The sequence below is a fragment of the Oryza brachyantha genome, chromosome 11 (genome assembly GCF_000231095.2).
Source record: "Oryza brachyantha chromosome 11, ObraRS2, whole genome shotgun sequence".
In the NCBI taxonomy this organism is placed as follows: Eukaryota; Viridiplantae; Streptophyta; class Magnoliopsida; order Poales; family Poaceae; genus Oryza; species Oryza brachyantha.
In genome coordinates this window covers 4,365,333-4,386,888 of record NC_023173.2, presented here as the reverse complement: position 1 = coordinate 4,386,888, position 21,556 = coordinate 4,365,333, and the positions used below count along the sequence as shown (strand labels likewise).

General features: G+C 38.0%; 1 long non-coding RNA gene across 1 annotated transcript; it reads left to right on the top strand.

Annotated features, from left to right (window-relative positions):
• Positions 1-2,029: 2,029 nt before the first annotated feature.
• LOC107305294 lies at positions 2,030-4,882 on the top strand. The gene is made up of 3 exons (XR_005812712.1): positions 2,030-2,256; positions 2,352-2,651; positions 4,713-4,882. It is a non-coding gene; the product is annotated as an uncharacterized LOC107305294 (long non-coding RNA).
• The last annotated feature ends 16,674 nt before the right edge of the window (positions 4,883-21,556 follow it).

Genomic DNA, 21,556 nt, shown 5'->3' with positions numbered 1-21,556 from the left:
GGGATGGGTATTTCGAAACATTCTTCTCCTAGGTGTTTTTTTTGACATGGCAAACACTTCCGTAGACAGCAAGCCAACAGAGGCCGACAATTTGTAAACGGTCCTCTCGTGCACTTCCTCATAGTGGGCGACTAGGGTGATGTCCGCAAAAGGCCATGGAAGGGCACACACGGGAGAAGGGAGGCTACCATTTTTGCAGGTAGCCCCTTGCTGCCCATTGCCATGATGTTTTTCTCCTCTATAGGTCGCCTGCAAAATTGTGAAGCCCATTTGTGGGAGGAAAGGGTGCTTAGCAGTTTGAGAAATTATACTAGAAACTAATTGTTTCATGCAATTCCACGATTTACCACTGAGTTTGTTTGGAGCTATAATATGCCATCAATTTTTTTAACCATCAAAAAAATTTGTAAATTATAAAATATCATATTGTAAACATCCAAAAATTACCCAGAAATTTAAAATATGATATTTCAGAATTTTTGTTCAAATTTTGGAAGTTTTTATCTCATGGGTATTTTATTCATTAGAATAAAATTGTATACTACTAACATAGACTAAGCGGAGGTGATGGTAAATTGTCAAAGTTAAGCAAAATTAGATGGCATGCTATGAACTAAATAAAGTTATGGATGATTCATAGAACTAGGGCAAAGTCAATGGCACAATAGATTCTAGCAGTTTTGCGGCCAGCCCGCTACACCCTCTGTTAGGCCATTTTTTAGGAATTATTTTGGACCCATTGCCAAACTTTTAGATTAGGTATGCAGATCATGCATTCCGAAAGTACTTACTCTAAGTTGAAGGGTTTGCATCTTAATGGACGATAGAAAAAATACTCATTGCGCTAGCAAGGACAGCTATGGGGTGACAATCATGATGCATTGATTGTATGATGTCCTGCTAACATTAACAAAGCAACAAGATATTAGTTGATAGCAGGAGTCACGAAATCACTTGTTACCATTGTAGTGTAACCAAGTTACTGCAACAGCATGGTAGCGGTAAGCAACAATTTCATTTGGATAAAATTAGTCCAAATTAAAAAAAAATCGGTTAACAAGTGGGGGTTTTGACTTCAAACCATACGGTTATTGCAATGAAACCATGACAAAACCATCCTTGCTGTTGCTTACAATGGTTCAACTAGGGGAGGTTTTCGGTTCAAATTGCCGATTAATGTGGATTGCCGCGCAGAGTCCAAAATATTGAACTTAAATGTTGTTGTACGAGTTGGAAACGATTTTAGCGGTGCCACACAGTTGCTGCCCTACCGCTAGGTGGTTGCTTTGGCTCCACAGGTGGTTTTGCAAATCCTATTTGATACTTCAAATCAAGTTTGCAGACAAAACATATAAAACTTTCTTTTTTCTATTGCTAAGGGAATAAAACTTACAGAACATATCTTAGTTTCTTCTTGTACTAACAAAACCCACAAAACTAGCTTGGTGTTGGTAGTACACGTTGAAATGTTTGCTACCATAAAAAGGTATAAATATGATAAGAGTACAAAACAAAACATGTTTGCAGCACTAATTTAATTCGCAAATTATCTTATCTCGTATTAAGTGGAGGCCTTTTTCTTATTTTGGGAGGCTGTGCAGCACGAATCTTGGACAGACAATGCAATGGCCGTGCAGCAAGAAAAACAGCCGACACAACAAAAAAAAAAACAGCCTGCTCTCGTATAGCAATTCCCTTAAGTATTGTACACCGTACTACCGCTGCCTCACCCCACAAAAGAGCTAGCATGGCAGCTCCTTTTAGCATGGACCGTGCCGCAGTCACCACGGTCTTCTTCTGCCTCTCAACGACACCATTCTACGTACTGTACGATTAGGCCATTCACACCGGGCCTAGGTGGCGTTCGGCCTGGGCTTGCCACGGCGGAGAGAGAGGAGGCTAGGTGGCACTTTTCTTCGGGCCTGTAGAGCCGCACGCTCCCTCGCGAAGAGACGAGCGCCTCCCCCTCGAGCTCGGCGAGGACGCACGCAGGGATATGCATTGCGGGAGGTCGCTGCCCAAGCGTGGTTTCTCAGCTGGCGGGAGAAAATCGGACCAAATAGCCCTCTCGTGCAGGAGCACAAAGTCTAGGGTTTCCTTCCCGCGAACTTCTCGTTTTCTTCGGACCGAAGTGCTCGGGTTGTGGTCCGGGTGAGTCCTTCTCCAACACCGGCCGACGACTGGGTCTGGGGGGCAAGCGCCGGTTGGGGCAAGAGGTGCTGGATCCGTCAGCTGCAGGTCGAGAGGTTGAGGAAGGTTGGTGATTTTGCTCTAGATGTTGGGTCTTTTGTTGCAAATCGAGTTGATGAACCGATTTTTCTTTCACTTAACCCCACCCTGATTTCATTTAGGTCGCCATGGATCCCAATAGCGCAGCCGGATTTGTTCGATACATGCAGGATCCGGACGCCATCCCAAGGTTTTCTCAGCCTGCACCGTGGCCTTCTCATCCAGGCTTCACTATGCTGAACGTCCCCTATCCACCCTTCTGCAGTCAGCCACCAGCGATGGGAATGCCTAGGGGCCCTGGTACTGAAGAACCCGAGAGCAGCTCCAGTTCCCGGACCAGCAAGAGGGTGAGGGCAAATCCTGAACCTACAGATGATTCAAGGGCAAGGATGTACTATACGCAAGAAGAGGATCTTAGGCTGGTAAGATCGCAAACCAATTGTGTTATCTCTTATGAAATAACGTGCTAGGTTTCGGACTCAGTGGTAAGGGATGGTTAGACAGAGTTGAAAGGGATGTGTTGAAATTGAAATTGAAATGTTCATTGTCAATGTGTAGTCCTGTGCCATTTAAGGACAAGCTGAGTACAGGAATGTTTGTACTTTTGATAGCATTTACATTTTGTTAAGCGGGGTTAATATTTGCAACCGTTTGATGTCCAATTAAGTAAAAGATGAATTCGGGCGATACTGCGATGCATATATTTCTCTTTCATTTCCATTTATGCCAGCTATTTTGTTTGAGCCATGCTTCCACCTAGAGACATACATATGTTCAGTGATGTCCAATTCAGTTTATTAAGGTTATATCTTATTTTATAATTACAATGTGAGCCCACATTTTATACTCTATTTATATCCCAGAAATTAACAAACCTAACCGGATATGGATCCGTATTAGCAACTAACCTATTACACACGGATTCTAATTAGAGATAAAATCTTAAACAAATTCTAAGATACAGATAAATCTAAGTTAGATGGACTGTGATTTGTTCTAAATCTATCTCTAATCATCTAGACCCAATCGGACTCCAATATTTGTGCTAAATATTTATTACAAAGTAAAATACATATATAAAATAAAATAAAATAATATAATATATGCACCAATACACCACTCAAACATAATTCTAAGTACTCCAATAATATTTGAGTAGTTAACTTAATTAATATTTTAACAAAGCACCCACAATTATAAAGTTTAGGTTATGGTTTTGGGTTTCCTCTGCACTTAAATTTGCAATGTGAATCAGGTTTTTTTTAAAAAATAAGTGGGCTAGGGGCACAAATGCTATTTCACCATAAAAATAGTGTCAAATTGATTTTTTTTAGAAGAAATGGGACAAATGATATTTCGAGAATAGTATTTTAGTGATGCCAAAACTAGCAGTGGCATTATTGTGAAACCACTTCTTGAGAAGGGATAGAATGGCAATTTTCTCTTTTGAATAGCAATTTTCTCCTTCGCCACCGGGTGTCATCCCTACGACATGAGTAACTAAAATACCCATGATTACATAAACAAGTACATGTTGGTGAATAGGAAACTGAAAGTGCTCGGCGAAAAGCCAAAGAGAGACAATTAATGCATTTAAGCAGGGACAAATGGAAGGCTTTTGTGCTGCCTTAACAAGCGCAACTTTTCTGGTTTTCTTTGATGCATTATAAAAGAAAATACAAGATGGATGTAGTCTTAGTATCCTTACAACCCAATAACACAAACACGCGCTGTATAGCACGTTCATCACGTACACGTGCAAATGAGAAATATGGAGGCAAACCAACCAAATATGCGACTTGCACAAGGAAGCATGTAACAGTATGGAGACCACTCAACCAGGGTGAGGGTACGTGAGGTGGAATCTCACTGTGGTGTGAACGATTATGAGTGGATTATGTGAAATGGTTCTGTTACAACCTCTTCGCGGGATATCGTGATGACATACCAGCATATGGATACGTATGTATGACCATATCTTGTAGGTAAAGTTTTTTATCAAAAGGTAGTGATGGAGGCCCCATCTTGTACGGAAAGTTGTGCACCTATGATAAAACTAAATTGTTTAAGCAATCGCGTCTTTGGTTATGGGCGATCGATTGAGGTTCACCTTGGTTAGTTTTATTTTTTTCATAATTAAATGAACATGGTTAATTTTTTTTAAGATAGATGAGTTAAGCTAGTACTTTGTGACGTAGCACGGTATTAGTGGAACTTGTATTTTATGGTTTAACATAATATTAGTGTTAGTTGGACCTAGTTTGTTAGCACTGACTAGTGGTTGGTTTAATACTATAATTTAATTATTAATGTTTTTTGTTTTGCTAAAGTAATTACTTTGTAAATGTTGTTTTATACAAAATTTAACCCGTGAGACTTTTATTCTTTTGTACACCCTTATGCATCTATTTATTGTATTTATTCAGTATGGTTTCTTGAGTATGGTGTTTGTACTTAATCATGTGTTTCCCCCTTTTTCCTAGAAGTCAAAGTTGCGTCTGACAAGGAGCTGTTTGAAGATTAGGCGAGTCGCTACGCTCAAGTATTGCCTATTGGTTTGTGCTTGTTGCTATGGTTATTTGATAGCTACATTAGATTTTTCTTTTTATGCTGTGTTGTTAAAACTCTATTTATTTTATTTGTTTAATTGAGACGATGGATTTATACTAAGTTGTTGTAGTGTTATTTAATTGTTCAATTATTTTTGCTTTTACTAAAGTAATTGCTTTGTAAATATTATTTTATGCAAAATTTAACCCCTCAGCCTTTTATTCTTTTCTACGTCCTTATGCATCTATTTATTGCATTTGTTCAGTGTGGTTTGTTGAGTACGGTAGTTGTACTCAGTTTTCTGTTTTCCAAAAGGCGAAGCAGGGTTCGACGAAGAACCGTTTGAAAATCAGGCGACTCGCTCTGCTTAAGTGTTACATGTTGGCTGTGTCCACTGCTGATGTTTCTATGTTGCAGCACTAGATTTTTATTTTTTCACTATGTTGTATATGACTCTGTTATTTTATTTGTTTAATTAAGACAATGGATCTATATTAATTTATTATATTGTGTACTCGGACCGGTTCTAGACCAACATTTAATACATGTGACTTTAGCCAAGGAATGATAAAAGGTCCTATAGCTAAAGGAGAAGGAAAAAAACGGTTGCCGACTTTAATTAAACTTTGAACGAGTTTTATTCATCGAAACTTAAAACATGTTTTCTGTGGAATTTCAACCATGCATTCTGTTAATTAATTTTGACATGTCAAACGTATTCGCGGCCGTTAGGTAGAATTAATTAAATAATTTAATTTACTTAATTAACTCTTGACATAAGAACAAAGATTTCTTTTAATTCCTTTCTAGATTTTCTTTCTTTGGCTTAGGAAAAACTCGGGATAATACACTCGGCACCACCGAGGGTCATCCCGACAACATGAGCAAGTAGATTGTCCATAATTACGTAGACAGCAAGTACATGTTGGTGAATAGAAAACTGAAAGTGCTCGGCATAATGCCAAAGAGAAAGACAATTTATGCATTTAAGCAAGGATTCATGCAAGGCTTTTGTGCTACCTTAACAAGCGCAGCTTTTCTGGTTTTCTTTGATGCATTATTTTTTTTTTGAAATTTCTTATATGCATTATGAAAGCAAATACAAGATGGATATGGTCTTAGTGTTCTTACAAGCCAATAACACAAACATGCACAAGCTGCATATCACGTCCATCACGTACACATGCAAATGAGAAATATGGAAGCAAACCAACATAACAAGAGACTTGCAAACCGAAGTATGTAATAGTACGTACGGTGGTGCATCTTACGCCAGATGCTTATTAGTACTACATTCGAAACATGCGTGCAGGCGAAGGAGCTAGCACTAGCAGCTCTTGAGCCTGAACTCCATGCCTTCAATGATGATGTCTATCGCCCCGCTGTAGTCGTCAGTCTGGTACACATCAGCAATCACAGCTTCCTGCTCTTGTAGTTCGGCATTGTTCGTAAATTCCCCCAGCTTGATCTCAAACCAGCCATCCTTCCTCTTTAAAGGCATAGTAACATTGTCATCAGGGACAAGGTCACCAGGAGGGCAGAGGCAGACCATGCTGTTTGAGAGAACTCTCTCTCCACGGAGCCTAATCGATGAGCTCTGCTCACGATCTTGAAAGCCGTTGGCTTGTTTCCTTACCATGTAAATCAGGTATGCTTCGTAGGTTCTATCTGCCAACAGGTATTTGGTTGGGATCTCTCCCGTGACATGGAACCAGCACACTTTTAGCAGAACCGAGCATTCTGCAAACCTACAAGAAAGTGACAAGCTCCTAGGTTAATCTGGAGATAAAAGACAAGAAATTAATTAACCAGTTGAAACGAAAAAAATATTGATCATTGATTTGTCGTCCTAGCAACAATGCACATACACAATTAGGCAATGGCAGACTCCTACTGCCATGGGCCCATGGCCAAATCGGGGCGGTTAGAGCACTCTCAGTCGCCCGACAACTAATTAACTCACTCACTATTTGGCTAATCATGTCCTACTAATTAATGACTATTTTCAAAATTCTTTCGGCTCGGATAGAAGGCTTAGGTGAAAGCACTACGTACTTACAACAAATAAACTTTGAATATAAATTTTTGAATTTTCAATACTACGTACTCAAAACTCTGTTGAAAAACTTCTAATTATATCCATGAATTCTTTTAAAAAGCTGGTTTGGACGCCGGAGCTCAAACTTACGCCATAATTAAGCTCCTAACTCGTGAGCCTTGCAAGCATAAGAGCGCTGATGAAATATACCTTAATTACATTTTTATATGGAGGGAGAGTAAAACCCAGACTATAGGCCTGTACACATCAAAAGCTAGCTATTTAACACTTTCTGATCAACAGATATATAATATTCTCGCCTCAAATATTATCAATCCAATATATAGTAGTAATTTGATTTAATTAAGAAGCGGAAACACATTGAGGTTGATATGTTAATAAACAAAAACAGATAACACCTCGCAACCTATGCACAACTTTATCCCGTACATACTGTATGTGTATAAACGTAAGACATATGGTTTGTTGGCTTCACCCGAAGAAAACCTGTCATTTTACAAAAGTACGCATAACTAATATAATACTCCAAGCTGCATGTATTACCACATGCAAAAAGTAAATGTATTTTAAATTAGTAACACATAAAACGTACTTCCTTGCTCTTGAAGGTATTAAGGCTAAGACACTCATTTATGTGTCACCAAGTATGATACAAAACCTCATCATAAAGGGACCAGTAAAAGAAGCCAACGGTGGTAGTGAATTTTTCACCCCACCTCGTATCATGATTTTTGCCAACTACTCTATGCCTTTTAATGTTAAAAAAAAGATATTTCTATCATTAATATATTATTTCAACTCTAGAAGACTAGTTTGTCATGCAAAATTATCTATAGGGATGAAATTGTTTAAAAAATCTCACCCTAACTTATTCCAATCAATGCTAGCACATTCATAGTTCATTTTCATCCGTAGCAAATAACAAGTATTTGGCTAGTTTCTCATAACAAGAGTTTCTTGGACAAATAGAAATATCTCAAAACCTTCGTAATTGTTTGGATCCACATAGCACTCCCAGAGAAAATTCGGACTCGACAAGCCTATGAAGCTTCGTTCGAGCTCGACTCTACTGGAATATCCATAGGATAGCTTGTTAACTTTTCATATTCCAGCTCGAGCGGGGAAACTGGTCATGCCTTCACAACACACCAAGTGGCAAGTGTCAAATACTCGTACCCTGGTCTGTAAACAAACCTAGTTCGAGCAAAGCTAGCTGGGGTGGAGAAGACAGTACAGCCATGGCATAGAGAGTAAAGACCATGAAAACTCAATACAAACGATGATTGTACTACACAAGAGACGTACGTTGGGAATTGCCGACTATTTTCACTATGCTAACGAGGCCGAATGAAAAAATGAATGCTGATATGAAGTAATATAGGTTAAAAAGCAAGGAAGAGAGTGGTTTTGCTTTCCCAGGACATGAAATTCTGTCGTATGAACTTATGCATATAGTAGTATTCGAAAGCCTTTTGTTTTCATCTGTTGTCTTGATCTAGCTAGATGTCTTATAAACACTAAGAAAAGGGCAATTGACATTGCCAGCGTACCTTTGAAACCAGCTGTTTCCCCACAGTAGATGGTCATCATTCGTAATGAATTCGTCATCCCTGGAGCTGCTGTTATAATTGGAGGACTTACAAAGAGCTCTAAGCTCTAATTTTGACAGTGGTGTCCTCAAATTCTCCTTATTTTCCATGCATTGCTTCCAGATACAATCAAACAGTTCTGTGGCAGTACTATTGATGCATTGTGATGATTCCTCAATCTCTAGATGTTCACTAGGCCTGGCCTGCGTTTCTGTTATGGGTCTCCGCTCAAGGCCTGTCTGGTCTACGACGTCTTGTGTTTCAAACTCTTTCTTTCTAATATATTGATGTATAAATCTTTTGCATGTTCGAGAAAAAAGTTTATGTATATGAGAGGTCCAGCGTCCTGTATGTGGTACTTTCTGATGACGATTGAAAGGAACACTAGAGGGTGGAAGATCCATCTGGTTATCCAAATATGGCGTCCGCCACTGTTCGGTATCGTCCCTCTCTTGGGTTCTGAAAGCCTCAAGCCTGCTCCAGCTGATCAGGTTTCTATTCCCTCCAATTCTACTAGTTTCATGAGACTCGTCTCCTGTGATAGCTTGATGATACACATCAGCTACATCACCTTCAGTAGTACAATTAGACATAAATATGCATAATTTGTCATTATATAACCACTTTAGCCCATAATACATCTCCTCACCGGGGAATAACCAGAAAAGTCTCCCTAGCTCATTCGCTCCACTACAGTCGATCAGATGTCTTTTTATCTCAGACAATGACATGTTAGCACGATCTATGTGGCACGTCCTCTGATCTCCACCCGAGTAATGCACTTTTTTCCCTTCGTTAATTATCTCCCCGTTGAAATGAAATCTGACGACGAGGTTATCCATACTCGAATTCCTACATGCCATTCAGAAACAGAGGATAAGAATTTCGGTGCAGTCACGTAGTAATATTTCATAGAATAGCCAATCCTGACTTCTTTCTCGATTAGTAGCCCATGGTATCACCGTTATGGTACGTAGGTAGTGGATTCATGTATCAGATGATACGAAGAGTTTAATGTAGCCTTTTTCGGGGTAAATATATATATATATATATATATAATGTCTTTAAATATCTCTATGGGTGGTGGTATTGAATCTGTTACCCCATTATTTTCTATAGTTATTTTTCAAACTAGCCCATAGTATTTTCTTATATCATGCAATAGTCAATATTTAGTTCAACCAAATGATATTAGTATAGTTGAGAAAAAAAGTGCTATAACATTTTGTAATATATTTTCATAGCAAAGCATGAGTATTTTGCTAGTATATATATATATATATATATATATACAATGGCGCTACGTGCCGCGCCATAGAGATGATGTACGCTACGAAGCAACGTAGCGCATCACACAACGATCAACCAACCAACCTTCACATCAGCTCGCCCCCTCCCACCACCTCCACCCCCAACAAAGTTAGTAGAGTTAAAAAAATAACTTATATATGCATGAGGGTGTTTAGTACGATAAGTTGTGGAGCAAAAATTTAACTAATGTCTATATTGTATGAGTGATTGATGTGGAGTTAATATTTAACTTTTAATTAGGCATCTGATGGTTTGGACAATATGCAGTAGAGTAAATTTTTAAATCTTGTGCACATTCTATATGAGATGTTGATCTGTTGTTTATGAATTCATTTAGCGTATAGTTATTTTTTAACTTGTTGTCATGTGTAAAATAGGTAATGAATATCTTTGACTCTGGAATTATGCTCATGCATGCTAACTAACATTTCGAAACAAAATCGCTATGTTTTCTCACCACAAATTTTGGCGAATCAAATCACGTTATTAGTTGCCATATATAAACTACATACCCCGCCACCATTAGTCCGCACCTAACTCAACCATAGACGAAAAACATCCATCATGTACCACCGAGAAAGCTCCTGCCGAGTGTTCCAAACCCACCCCAACCACTCATACCACGTCGGATCACAACAACGAGATATGTGATCTGCCAGAGGAATTCCATTTGTCGGGGCCTCCTCCACCGTCATCTCCAACCATTTCCCGCCATCGATGGAAGAAGACGACATGATCTATGCCAGGGATTTGGGATATATGTCTACCCCATGTCCTTCATCCCCGTCGGGCGTCGACAACCTATACCAACCTGAAGACCTCAACGACATCATCATTCTACACTCCACTTTTATCGACGTGATGACATTAATATAATCAATGATGACATATATAATTTTAGATATATTACTAGACCATGCCACGAGATGATGCTCAGTCGTCGACCACCCGGTTCAAGCGGCTTAAACATGGTTGAGGTTGTATTTACCTCCTTTTATATTACACGCACACTCTTTTGGTGATCATGACCATATATATATATATAAGTATTGAATTTATTCCTACCCGTCAAACAACAATGGCATCCCTCGATGTGCACCATAAAACAGACTAGTAAGTATCGGAGTGTCAATCAGGTTGATTGGTTTTTCTCCGCATATAAAACAGTTGAAAAGCTTGGCATTATATATTAACATATTCGATGCCTAGTTTCAAGCACATAAAGTGACAAATGCCACTAAAATTTTTAAACAAATTATAGTACATGTAGTTAATGTTATTGGACCTACATATAAAATTGCAATTTCAATATTTCTGTGGTAAATGTAAAAAAATATGATAGTTTTAATCTTCACTACAGTAGAAAGGTTGACATGTCCACTATCGTGGAATATCACATTTATATCGGCTCATTGGTGTCAGTTGAATTAAATCCAACACCGATAAGAGTTTCACCCCCTCGCCCATAACCACCACCTCACATATGCTTTGAAAAACTAGTACTAATATGAACAGTGGTGGTTTTTATAAAAACCCAACCCTGATGAGGACACTCATTAATGCCAGGTTCAGAGAAACCAACACGATATAAGTTAGTACCTTTTTTAAAGACAAAACTCGGCATTAATGTTGGGCTCATTAATGACGGATGATGAGAATAGGTGGCTCTAAACCTACCAGGTTGCAAGGGGTCCACCCACCCATCGCACCCAGTCAACAACCACCCTTACCCACCACGCAACAGTTGGAGGTAGGGATAGCAATTTCCTTGGCGAGACACATGATCCAAAACCAGGGGCGAAAGCAGAAATTTCGCGCTAGGCCCTCAAATGCAATACCCACTGCAAATTTGATCCAATAGACCCAATTATTTATATCGTATAAAAAAAAGCTAACCCTGGTTTATCCGCCTTTTCTCATCTATAGATCGCCATTAGACCCGCCCGGTCCAGCATGGCCCAAGCACGACAGGGCTCGTGCCTATTCTCGTTGGGCCACACGACCCAATAACCATACCGGGCTGTGTCGTACCGGCCCACGGGCTTCACCGACTGCCTAGGCATGGCCTAATAAGCCTCAGTCATGTTGGGCCGAGCCGAAAGCATGATAGGCCAAAGCGTAAATAAGTCTATATTTCCTCCCTCACCTCTTTGGGCTGCGCGAATAAGTCTATTTTTCTCCCTCTTTTTTGGGTTATGTCTTGTATGGTTAAAATAAGTCTATTTTTACATACCCCTCATTTTGGGCTAAGACTTATATAACTAAATTAAATATATTTTAGGTCCTTTATTTTTTTCCATCTACCAGGTAGTGCGGGGCCGGCTCACATGCCAAGGCATCAGCCTAGGCACGGCCCATATCCTCGTCGTGTCGGGCCATACTCGGGTCGGGTCAAATGGTCGTGCTATGGGCTGGGCCATTGGTCCTCGGGCCTTATGGCCATCTAGTCTCATCTCTCTCCTCTCACCTAGCCGACGCCATCTCCTGTCCATCGCGTACTCTGCGTCTGTCCGTAGTCATCGCCCTGCCCAATGCCACAGGCCAACGCACGCACCTGTCCTTTGCCTCTCTTCCTTTGCAGTTTCATCGTGGCGGACGACGCCGACATGCCCTCGCTGGCCAGGAACCTCTCCAAGTCGCCTTCCCCCATAGGGCCTCGGTCCAGACTGGGGATCTGCTAGGGTCAGGAACAATGTTGCCCAAGTCGATCCCGAGCCGTCCTATTGCCAACCCTAGTTGGAGGAGGCGGCAACCTCGTCCAAACTAGCAAGCGATGATGGCCGGCAACCCCTAAGAGCGGGGTATTTAACTATTTGCCACTCTTATGAGTGGTCTTAACTTTTTGTCACTCCCATGTGTCTATGACATGTGGATCCGAACCCACATGTCATAGACACATGAGATTAATTGTACTTGTAAGAGTGACAAATGGTTAATTTTCCCCCTAGGAGCAGGGCGTCCCTAGCGAGCAGCGCCAGCAGAGGTCCCAGCCAGCGGAGGGGTTGAGCACAATGACGAGAGGGTCCCCGCTTTGGTCAAGGGTGAGACACGCGCAAGCATATGATGAGAGCCGCGGCGTGGCGAGCTTGACAGTAGGATGATGCAGCGACGCCGCACGCAAGCATCTCGTACTCAGGACCACCCACAGCAGCTCCTTTCGAACTCAGACGATGACAACTGGCGGCAGCCTGCTCCCCTCCTCTTAACTCTGTGTTTAGGGCAGCTTTAGTGTTTGTTAATAAGAATGAAGCTAAAGTCTGCCAAAATAATTAATATTTTTTTCTCCAATGTACTAGCACTATCCGGTGGGAACTGCGAGGAATAAAGAAGTTTATTTCAATGATTCACCCCTCCCATCTCTCCTTGTAGGCAGGTAGGCCATGAGCAAATAAATAATTTTCTAACCCTTAACTTGGGTGCTAAATCTAGCACCAGTGCCAAAACATTTTATCTTCGCACCACCCCTCTTGGCACCCTCTTAAACTAACGTTGGAGCTGCCTAGTCACTGTTTAGTTTCTAAAAATTTTTAGGAGATGGATCATATCGACGCATACGGTTACACATTTGAAGTATTAAACGTAGTCTAATTATAAAATAAACTTCAGATTCCGTCTGAAAACCGTGAGATGAATCTTTTAAGTCTAATTCATCCGTTATTAGCACATGTTGGTTACTATAGTACTTATGGCTAATCATGTACTAATTAGATTTAAATGATTCGTCTCACTATTTTCCTTATAACTGTGTAATTAGTTTTAATTTTTATCTATATTTAATATTCTATTTAGATGTCTAAAGATTTGATGTGATATTTTTTAAAAAAAATTTTGGAACTAAACATGCCTTAATTCTGTACAGGGTTCCTTATGCGTCGTTGGGTCAGATCGTTCTTGATATACGATGTCCTTGATGTGGTCGACTTTCACTAATGATCTTCTCGGGAGGGATGGAGCTCAACGCATCGGCTCGAGCCGAACGCTTTCTTTTTACCTCCTCCAGTTTAATAATTGTCGTTATTTTGATAAGGGTATTGTCAAACTTTTAAACCTTCAAGGGTTAATCCATATCCATTCCATACTATTATAAAAGACAATAAGGATTCTGCCGGGCTTTCGTCCGTCACCCCATCGTGCGGTGCTTCATTTACTTTTTCGTTCTTAATCGTACAGCAATCGTTGGCGCAGCAGTTAGGCGGTCCTCCTTGAATTGGAGGTCCCGAGTTCTACTCCGTCGGGCAGGTGTGTGCGAGAAATTTTTGTTGGTGCAACGTAGCTCTCGAGTTTGACTCCCTCCCGTGCAGGCCAACGTTGATGGACTAATTAATTATTAAAGTGCTGTTTTTAATACTTTTTATTATTAAATATATCAAAAAATAAATTATAATTTTAACACCAAAATTTTTACACCTAAATAAATTCTAAAATTAAAATATTATTATGATTTTAGGGTAGATTATTTTGATTGTTTTATAATCCAAATCTATATTATTATAAAAAATATCTAAATATCTACTGTTATAAAAAATGATGAATGTTGACACCTACATAAATTCTCAAATTAAATCATTATTATTATGATTTTAGGATAGATTATTTTGATTGTTGTATAATCCAAATCTCTACTATCATAAAAAATAGATAAAAGATTACTGTTATAAAATTTAGTAGTGTTTCTGCCTTGTCACATAATCCGATTCATGGGTTCACCATCAGTCCGAGCCTAAGGGGAAAAGGTTAAAATCCAGCCAAGAGCCAACATGGGCATTTGTATTGGTTTAGACTATAAAGAATGAGATAATAGTTGGAGATGACAACGGGGACCCACCACCCGAGATCCGACGGATATATATCTAATCCATATTGGACTAGGTGGTGTTGGTATGGTAGCAGTCGTAATAGTCATGTGTGGGACAATCGTTTTCTCCATGGCAATGTAGGTCGTGGACCATATATCTTTTAACTCATGTATGTCTCGATCGATACATGAGTATTTTATTATTAATAAATTAATTCAGCTAAATAAACTTTGCTCGATGTGTCGTCTATTTATTGTTAGATATATTATTTGTGGTTGCTTAGATTGGTGATAACATTTTGAGGGCAGGTTAATACTTCCTCTGTATTTTTATAAATAATGTTGTTGACCTTTTGACACAAGTTTTATCATTTAAAATTATGTGCAAATATAGAAAAATTGAAGTTATGTTAAAATATATTTAATAATAAATCTATTCATAAAAATATAAATGATAGTGATGTAAGTTATGTTTTTTAATACGATGAATGATTAAACATGTGCAATAAAGTTAAGAATATTATATTAAAATAGATATAGAGAGTATATGTTTTTATGGAGCTCAACTATTCATTAAATTATTTATATATGCCATGTGTTTTAATAGAATCTTATAAAATGATTTTTGCCTGTAGCGAAGCACGGACATTTTGCTAGTAAATTTTAAAATATGTAGTTTAAAATTAATAGGACAACATGTATAAATAAGTCATAAAGTGTACTTCAATAAAACTAATATTTACTTATTTATTATATATATTTTAACAGAAAACCATGGTCAAAGATAGATTTAGTAGACCGTTTCAATCACCAAAACAATAGAAATTATCAAGCTATAGGGAGTTATGGTCTAACCAGATCGGGGCCGGGGTTAAATCCTGGTACCAACAGACTCCCAACATTGGTGCCAGATTTGTAGTGTCGGTCAGGGACTCTGCATTGATTTCTTCCCAACCGGCGCTAATGTCCCAATCTGTTGTAGTGGTCATCTGTGATGGATCAAGAAGACCCCCATTTTAGAAGATTTGTCTGTGATAGGTTGAAAAGTTGTCCATTTGACATAAGTCATGGGACTTGATTTTTTGGAATTTTTCTACTATTTTTGTAAATTTTAAAAATTATTTAAAAACATGCTTCTAAATCTGAAATTTTTGGCTATATCATTCCGCCCGGTGTGGAAGAATAACAATACCATCCTCTGGGTGGAAGAATTGCAATAACATCTTTGGAGAAGTGGGCATGCTAGTGTTGTCCTCCCACCTCTATCTAGTTATCTACTCCCTCTACTTTCTATAATAAAAGATGTTTTGATTCTTCTATAGTCAAACTTAGTTTATATGAAAACATAGCAACATCCAGTATACCAAATTAGCTTTACTAAATATAACATTAAATATATTTTGATAGAAAGTTCGTTTTTGCATTGAAAATGTGGCTACCTTTTTTCTATACGCATGATTCAACTCGAAGAAGTTTTACTTTGGAAAAGAAACAGAACGTCTTGGTGGTAGTATGATGTTCTAAATTGTATGTGATGGTTCATAATATAATCGCTCTTCTTGGTCTATACGCATGATTCAACTTGAAGAAGTTTTACTTTGGAAAAGAAACAGAACGTCTTGGTGGTAGTATGATGTTCTAAATTGTATGTGATGGTTCATAATATAATCGCTCTTCTTGGTCTATACGCATGATTGAACTTGAAGAAGTTTTACTTTGGATAAGAAACAGAACGTCTTGGTGGTAGTATGATGTTCTAAATTGTATGTGATGGTTCATAATATAATCGCTCTTCTTGGTCTATACGCATGATTCAACTTGAAGAAGTTTTACTTTGGAAAAGAAACAGAACGTCTTGGTGGTAGTATGATGTTCTAAATTGTATGTGATGGTTCATAATATAATCGCTCTTCTTGGTTTTCATGAGACTTTTTACATTGGTTTCAACATTAATTTCAGCACATTGCGCTTTTGTGTTGTGTTTTAAATTCACAAATCATGTGTCATCAGGTTATATCTTATGTCCTGTAAGAGGTGACTCATATGTGATGGATCATAGCTTCCAATCCATCAATGATGAGTTATCTCTGTGACAGGTGGTAAGTCATGATCCGTTAGAGTTACAACCTGTCGCTACTGACTCATCTATGATGGGTAGTTACGTGACATGGATAGCACCTGTCATATATAAGAGTTTCCCATAGTTGACCACTCATCTATCACGAGACCTACTAAATATGGGTTTGCACCTAAAGATAGATGAAACCAAAAAAAGAAAACCAAAAATGATACTAGCTTCGTTTCATAATGTTTCATAATGTAAGATATTTGACTTTTTTGGTTGCAACGTTTGATCATTCGACTTATTCAAAATCTAGTACAAATATAAAAATGATAAATCGTGCTTAAAGTTCTTTTGATAATAAAGTAAGTCACAAATAAAATAAATAATATTTTCATAATTTTTTGAATAAGTCAAATAGTCAAACATTGTAAGTAAAAAAAATCAAACATCACGGAATAGTACGCACAAGACTTCTGGAGAAATAGGAACAACACCAATGATGAGCCAATTCATATCATCTAGGATCATGCAAGAAAAAAAATAGATATTGAGTACTGACAAGAGTTAAAATCAATGTCAACGCGTTCAACTCAAAGCAATAGTAATTAAATGAAATCTGTATTAATTATGATAATTAAATAATTCACTCGTAGCAGTATATAATTAAACCGCATCTCATTTGCCAGACCTTGCAGGTGCATATAGTTCGATAACGTGAAAAGGTTAATTAGTTGGACTTCGAATTGGATCGTTTCTAGATGTCTCCCATTCAGGTGACCTACTAACTAACTACACGTACGTACTAATGCGCATGCACATGCATCCTAATCTCCATTTGTAGAACAATTTATCGCATATTTAGAACCAAACCTTGAGCGGCGAGCTGCATGCCAGACCCAAAAACGGGTATAGTCCTTCCACGCGATGTTGAGTGCCCTTCCTGCTAACATGTAGTGTATCTGTCTGCTTGACTCATCGAAGATAAAGAACTGCAGGAGCAGAGCAGCCACAATCAGAAGTAATCAAAACTGCATAAATTCTCAAGTGAACCGACAGCACGAATAAGTAGGCCGGGAGAGTGTGGAGTAATGATCTTACTTGTCCTTCCAAGTGCGTTATTTTACTAAGCATATACTCCCACCGTTTCATATTATAAGGCTTTTTTGGTTTGTAAAGATTCATCTATGGATCAATGTTTATGTTTTATATATATGTCGAGATTCATTACTACACATATGAATCTAGGCAAGCTCAGGAAATCATATTGTATGAAACGGAGGGAATGGTAACTATTTTACTAAGCATATAGTTTAATTTTCATGTGAAAATGATTGGCTGAAAATCTTGGATTTATCTGTTATACTAATGAGTAAATTACATGCATGGCCAGTACTACACCTAACAACTGCTACCTCCGTTTCATAATACAAGATGTTTGACTTTTTTACTTATAAAGTTTGATCATTCGTCTTATTCAAAAAATTATAGAAATATCATTTATTTTGCTTGTGACTTACTTTATTATCAAAAGAACTTTAAGCACGACTTGTCATTTTTTATATTTGTATTAAATTTTTTAATAAGACGAATGGTTAAATGTTACAACCAAAAAAGTCAAACACTAGTACAAATCCTCTCATCTCTGACGGCCCATCACATGCTAGGGCTATTGGGCCGTTAGAACGAAGTCATCTCAATTAGGCCTAAAATGAGCCCGTTGTAGATGTAGTCGCACGTCTGAATCCATGTGCATATGCTTAGAGCCCGTCAAATAGCACTGGGCACAAAACCCGAAACCTGAAGACCGAACCCGAAAAAACCAACCCCGAACCCGGAAGAACCAAAACCCGATACCCGAATTGTATTTTTGGGTTCTAAGTTTAAAAACCCGAATTTATTTCGGGTAAATCAGGTTTATGTCTCTGGTACCCGAAATACCTGAATACCCGATAAGAGCAATGATTCCTTGCTCTGGCATTTCAATCTCCACATCAAAGACACATATTACGCAAACACGAAGGAACTTCAACTATACTACCAACGTAGTAACGTGTGAGCTAGTGATTTGAGATAAAATGTGTTTTTTGAGGTGCTTTTATGTCCTGATTTGAGAATTAAGATAAAATATGTTTTTGATGGCCATGAATATCGATTTAATGTGTGACTTGAGACAATATGTGTGGCTTTACAACTAAAATGTTGTTCAAACAATATTGGTTTATTTTTGTTAGGAAAATGACATTGAACACTACTATTGTTTTGTGCAAAAAGACCTACAAAATATTTGTTTTTGGTATGTTGAGCACCGTTCGGGTTATAACGGGTAACCCGAAACCTGAACCCGATTTTACGGGTACCCGAAATGTCGGGTCTTAGAATTTTTTCATTAATTTCGGGTATTGATTTTGGAAACCCGAAATTTAAAAAACCCGAAAAACCCGACCCGAAATTTTCGGGTAACCCGAACGCCCAGTGCTACCGTCAAAGATGATAGCCATCGGACCAAATCGGACCAGTACTATCTGTGACGGGAACAAATCGGACCAAACTATCAAGCCCGTCAGAGATGACACCCATCTCAATCAGGCCTAGATTATGGCCCGTCATGGATGACTCTCATCTCTGACGGGCCTGATGACCCTCATCTTTGACAGGCCTAAATTATGGCCCGTCACGGATGACTCTCATCTCTGACGGGCCTGATGACCCACATCTTTGACATGCCTAAATTATGGCCCGTCACTGATGACCCTTATCTTTGATGGGCCTAAATTATGGCCCGTCACTGATAACTATTTTTAAATACGACAACTTCAAACTATATTTTAAATACTAAATGATATTAAATGAAAAAATTATCAACAACAAAGTTGTATAACTTACGAAGATTTACAATTTTTATTTGATCATTTTTCTATATAACATTTTTTTGAACAATTTGAATTTGAATTTAAAAATATGGTAACTTTAAAACAACATTTTCAACTACTAAATGATTTCGACTAAAAAAGTCATTAAGAACAAAGTTTTATAACTCATCAAGATCTATAACTTTTATTTTGGTGATTTTTTATATAACTTTTTTCTAAACAGTTTGAATTTGAAAACTTCAAATAACATTTTCAAATACTAAATGATTTCAATTGAAAAGGTCATCAACAACAAAGTTGTATAACTCATCAAGAGCTATAACTTTTATGTTTGTCATTTCTTCATCCGACAAAGTGTTAGTAACATTGTTCATAAAATTGACATATCCATGTTATAGTTGATAAACCAGATAAGAGATATGTGAATTTTATGAATAATTTTACTATCACTTTATCGGATGAAGAAATAACCAAAATAAAAGTAATAGATCTTGATGAGTTATACATCTTTGTTGTTGATGACCTTTTCAATTGAAATCATTTAGTATTTCAAAATGTTGTTTGAAGTTGTCATATTTTCAAATTCAAATTCAAATTGTTTTAAAAAAATATTGTATAGAAAAATGAACAAAATAAAAGTTATAGATATTGATGAATTATACAACTTTATTGTTGATGACTTTTCAGTTGAAATTATTTAGTATTTAAAAATATTGTTTGAAGTTGTCATATTTTTAAATTCAAATTGTTCAAAAAAATGTTATATAGCAAAAATACCAGAGTAAAATTGGTATGAATGTGGTTGTGTTAAATATATTGATGGTTATGTTTGTGAATGAATGTATATGAGGGGATGTTAGGATGTGACATCCTGGCCCAGGAATTAATAGGATTAATAGAATACTTATACCAACAAATTATAATTTTTTTATCGGAAGCAATCTTTAAAGAACTATGAGGCTAAGTCCTAGATGGGTGACCTACTGAGAAGGCACACGAGTGAGAACAAGGCTAATCAAATGCCCGTCAGAGATGGGTGGTGACCTACCCCGTTAGAGATGACCAAAGGCACACAGATGATAAAATTTATTTATTTTTGGATTATACTCATTTGTGATGGGCCACAATATAGGCCCGTCAAAGATAAGAATCATCCGTGATGGGCTATAATTATGGCCCGTCAGAGACGAGAGTCCACATATGATAAAATTTATTTATTTTCGATTATACTCATCTGGGATGGGTCATAATCTAGACCCATCAGAAATGAGAGTCATTCGTAACGAGCCATAATGTAGGCCCGATTGAGATGAGTGTCATCCGTGATGGTCGGATGCCCTATTGAGATATTTTCTCACGTCACTGACCTTTGTTTAGTGATGGGAGCCATGTCAGATAGAGATGACATTTTAAACCCGTTAGAGATAATCGGTTCTGTTCTAGTGAAACATTTTACATTATGAAACGGAGGTAGTAGTAGAGTAGCGTTCCAAAATAAATTCTCAAGTGAACAGAGAGCACGCATAAGTAGAGACTGGAGTAACGATCTTACTTGTCCATCTTCCAAGTGTGTTATGTTACTAAGCGCATAGTATATTTGCCCCGCAGTTGGCCTTCTTTCCGGGTTGGTGTCCAGACACATTATGCCTATTTCAATGCACCCAGTTACTTCCTTGAGGTTATCAGGGTTCAGTGATGGATACCTTGCTTTCATTTTCTCAAATGTGGATGTTTTGCGCACCTGATGAAATTGAAAGAGCTAACTGGATCACCAACAATGCGTAGAATGGATTGATGTAAGGTGCTTTTTTTTTAAGGGATACATTTTGGCGCACGTAATCTTGCAAACTAGAATATATTGTTTAGACAACTATCGAAACAACATAAACGTTGAATTTTACTCTTACTTCTGTAATATACACCTCCAGCATTTCATTATGGGGACGTCGCCTCCCTGTCACGATCTCTAATATCACAATACCCAAACTGAATATGTCAGCCTTGGCTGAAATTTTTATCCTGTCTTGAAATTCATAGAATTCTGGTGCAATATATCCGCTGCAGACGGACAACATAAACATTTCACTG